Here is a 5,200-nt window from a genome sequence, read left to right on the forward strand (position 1 = left end):
TGATAAAGAAATCAAAAAGTCTTAGACTACCTAATAAAAAAGAATATTTAGGAGAAACTAGTGGTATAAAAGAAATAAAACCTCATGGAAATATTGAAAATATGAAAATAGAAGGAAAATATTTCAATGGTAGAAGGTATATAAAAGGACCAAATATATTCATAGATACAGGAGCTGGTGAATGTCATATGGCTGCAACTAAAAATGAAGGATTAATGACCTACAAGATAGAATCATATGAATACAGGACTTTTGATGGACAACTATATATTACAGAATTAAAGGTAAAGGCACCAATAAAAATAGGTGGGATTGATCTCTTAGTACCATGTTATTTGGATGAAAGCATGGATATTGAACCTCATATATTATTAGGAATGAGTTTCTTAAATGGATTAGAAGATTATAGTATAAAAAGAAAAGGGTTATATATAACTCATAAAGGACAAACTACATTATGTAAAATAGGAAGTGGATGAATAATCAAATAAGTTTTCCATTAGCAGTATATATACAAGTTACTATAGTAGAAACAAAAATAACAACTTGTGCCTTAATTGATACAGGAAGTGATATAACCATTTTTAAAAATTTCTTAATAAAATCATGGAATAAAAATAGTAAAATAAAAATAACAGAAGTGACTGGAGAAAGCACTCAAATAATTGATAGTGTTGAAAAAGTTAATATAATACTTGGTAGTAAACAAGTTATAATAAATAAAAGTATATAATTATAATAAATTAGAATGTGATATATTATTAGGAAATGATTTTATCCAACAATTTCAATATTATAAACAAAATAATTACATGATAATGTTACAAACACCTTGTGCACATCTATTAAAAATACCAAGAGAATTTAGACCCTACAGAGTTCAGCCAGTCCAGCGTGGTGATAAATGGAAAAAACGACCAATAGTACAAGATGAACTAAAAAATAAAAAAACTATCATATAAAAAGATCCTAAAAATAGAAATATAAATAAGTATGGAAAAAATCATAGAACAATTAGAGAAAATTTATGGAGAAAACCCATTATTATTTTGGAAACCATTTCATCATAGAGCTAAAATAGAATTAACAGAAAATGTTATAATAAAAGTTAGACCAATGATGTATACCTTATAAGATATGCAAGAATTTAAAATTCAAATAAAAGAATTATTAGAACAAAAGTTAATTAGACCCAGTAATGGACCTCATAGTAGTCCAGTTTTTATGGTTATGAAACATTATGAGCAAATTAGAGGAAAAGCTGGAATGGTAATAAACTATAAGGAATTAAATAAATATACTAAATTTGATGGTTACTTTTTACCAAAATAAGAGTCCTAATAAACCTTGCAAAAGGAAAACAATATTATTCCAAATTTGATTGTAAATCAGGATTTTGGCAAATCAAAATGGAAGAAGACAGTATACAATATACAGCTTTTAGTACACCTCAAGAAAAATATGAATGGTTAGTTATGCCATTTGGTTTGAAAAATGCACCTCAAATATTTCAAAGGAAAATGGATAATTTATTCAAAAAGTTTAGTGATTTTCTTATTGTTTATATAGATGATATACTAATATGCTCTAATAATAAAAAAGAACATAGGAATCATTTATTACAATTCATAAATGAATGCAAAAAGGAAGGAATTGTACTTTCTAAAAAGAAATCTATAATAGAGAAACAAGAAATAGATTTTTTGGGATTATTAATAGATAGAAAAGGAATAAAATTACAGACTCATATATCTCAAAAGATAGAAAGCTTTTCAGATGAATTAAAATACAAAAAACAAATACAAAAATTTTTAGGATGTCTAAACTATGCTGAAGGATTTATTGAAAATCTCTCAAAAAAGAAACATAAGATACAAATTCTATTTAGGAAAACAAATACTAAAGGTTGGAATAAAGAACATATTGAAATTGTTAAATTATTAAAAGAAGAATGTAAAAATTTACCAAAATTAAGATTACCAGATGAAAAAGATAATTTAATTGTTATTACTGATGCCTCGGATAAATACTGGGCAGCTATATTAAAAATAGATTTAAATGAAATATGCAGACATTCAAGTGGACCTTTTAACCAAGCAGAAATAAATTATACTACTCATGAAAAAGAATTGTTAGCAATTATTAGAGGAATAAAAAAGTTTTCATTATTCCTTTATCTAAAAAATTTATTGTTGAAACTGATAATTCTCAAGTTGCAGGACTTATTAGAAATAAGTTACCTATGGGACCTCAATATAGAAGGTTACACAGATGGCAAGCATATTTATCATTCTGCAATTTTGATATTGTTCATATTAAATGAATAAATAATTATTTTGCAGATTTTCTGAGCAGGAATATCGAATTCGGAGATGGATAATATTTAAAATTCATTAATAGACGTCAAAAGACGAATGAAATTCCTCGTGGAGGAATCAGAAGATGTGAAAATTGGAATTGAGCAATTAGAGCAAATGGCAGAATCTATCCAACAAAATTTCAAATTGCTGGTGGAAATCTCTAATTCTCACTCCAAATATACCAAAAAATTGAATATAGAATTAATGATATTACTTCACAATTCGAGTCATTAAATACTAAACAGGAAATACCAATAGATACAATCTCAAAAATACAAACAGGTACATAGCCAGGAAGCAGCAGTGGACCCAACAATATCAAATGAGACATAACAAGTCCCCGGAAGGTGACTATAAAAAATGGTGATGAACATACAAGAGTTATCAGGATCAAAACTGATGAAGATAATGATACCCCTTTATCATCAAAAGAATAAGAATATAGATCATTTGCCAAAATTGTTTATGAATTGGAAGAAAATAAATCATATTTTATTGTATCACGAGGTCATGTTTATCCCAGATTAATAATTACCAAAGATGCATACCCTTTCATGGTCAAAATGGCAGCAGATTATGGATTTCTGGATTTGATCTATCCAGGAAAAGATTTAAAAGAAATTGAAAAATTTGATGATATATTCAGGACAGAAGTTTCAAAATTTGCCCAAGGGAGATCGATTTATATCAAATTTTATTCAATAAGTCCCGAGGTTGATGGAAGGATATACTATCCTGCTGAACATATTATCACAATTGGATATGTTGACCGAGATTTCCAGATTGAAGTTGGCCGAAATAATAAACCATTGCCTAAAATCAATAAATCATGGATAAAATCCCGAAGAGTTTTGGAGATGAAAGTTCTTTACAACATTGCAAAGAACTTATATGATAAAAAATTCAGATACTTGTGTCAATATAAAGGATGGACACTCCTTACGAATAATGGAAAAAAAATCTACTATTTTGAAAGAATATATCCAAAAATTTGATACTCATCAAATTAATGGAAGTCCTACAACAATCCAAGAATCATGCAGACTAAGGGAGTGCCCCACATGTAGACAAGATTAAAAAGATTGATTCTTCAAGATAAAAGATGAATGGAGATAAATAAAAGGGGACCTACCACTACCAAAGCATCTAGCCAGCTGCATATGGAGCCAAAGATGAAGAGGCAATAATAGAGGAAAAGATGTCTCTTTGATGAAAAAGCAAAAAATGCATGTGAAAATGTAGACCCCAGGAGGAAAAGAATAGAGAGGCATGTGAGCCTTTTTCAAATTCTGATGTATGCAATGATGTAATAGACTAATAATAGCAATTTGAGTCATGTATAAATAGAGGTCTTTGGGGAAAGAATGGGGCATCTCGAGTTAAAAACCATTCTCCTTCCTTAAGCGTTGTTTAAAACCAGCTTTTCTGGAAACCCCTTGTATACAATAGAAACTTTGTATAAATCATTATATAAATAAAATTTCAGTCTTTTGATATTAGAAAAATATGAGTTTCTAAATTTCCTATCCCGTAGATTCTTGACATATTGAAGAAGATAATTTCTTTCTTACTTTAACAAAGAGAGAATTTTCTTTACTTAAGATCCTTATTTTTAATTCTAAGAAAAGATACAGTGAGGGCAAGAAGCTGAAATGGCATAATTTCCATTGAGGCAAAAGGCCGTTTGAGGGAGCAATTTGCAGATTCAGAGCCTGAAGGTCACTTGATTCTAAGAATTCAGATTTAAGATCAAAAGTAAGGTAAAATTATTATCTTTGTTAAATTTAGAAAGAATTCTTCTAATAACTTGAAAGAATCGTAGGGATTATTACTTATCATGTTTGCAAAAACTTATCTATCGTGTTATTATTATTTATCATAAAACTTGTAAGGAATTATCTATATAATGCCAAGCTATACAATTAAGAGATTAGATAATCTGTTACAAAGACTATTAGAAAAATAAAAAATATTTTTTCTCAACTAGAGACTATGGATATATCATCTAAGGAATATGATAATCTTAAAGAATTATATGACAATTATATTACAGATTATTCTAATTTATTAGATCAAAGGATGGAACTATATATTAAAATTCGAAATGGGAGAAATAGAATAATTTTAGAACTATTCCAATAAATCAGGGTATTTTGTGCAAAATATGGCAAGTCATTTCATTAAGGGTAATATAGACATTTTAGCAAGAATGAATAGTGATAGGTCATTTAGAAAAATCTCCCAATGTTTTAAGGGCCACACATACATTTTCCAATGGAGGCTTAGAAGGTGAAAACTTACCAAAGAATGCAAATTTGTAAGACATGGAAAACTCAAAAATATCATCAATAAGGAACTTAGAAAAAAAGGGTCTCCCTTTAATGGAATTGGTGAAACAATGGAGTCCACCGTAAGAGGATGAAGATGTGTACATGAAGATACAAATGAAAGATTTGTTCCATGGCTTTGGAGGTGAGCCAGCTGGTGGTTTGGTGGTGAAAGTGGTGGATGAGGGGTTTATGGGATAGAAGTATAGAAGATAGTTTTTAAGAAAGAAATTATTTGGGTTCAGTTTACTATTTTTGAAAGTTTAGGGACCAAAAGCATTTAAGAGAAGTTGCACATTTTTTGGGTTTTAAATGGAGGTATTGTTTTGAGGATCGTCCTTTAAGTTTATTAGTCGATACTTGAGGTTTAAAGATTTATTGCAAATTTTTGCTAGTTTAGCACCAATTAGCTATTTGCAATTTTCTCAAGACTAAAGTACAATTTCAGCCAAATATTTTTTTTGCAATCACAAATGGATAATTTGGGAACTGTTATGTTTATTGCGCGAGAAA

This window comes from Olea europaea, chromosome 6 (assembly GCF_002742605.1).
Source record: "Olea europaea var. sylvestris chromosome 6, O_europaea_v1, whole genome shotgun sequence".
Classification (NCBI taxonomy): domain Eukaryota; kingdom Viridiplantae; phylum Streptophyta; class Magnoliopsida; order Lamiales; family Oleaceae; genus Olea; species Olea europaea.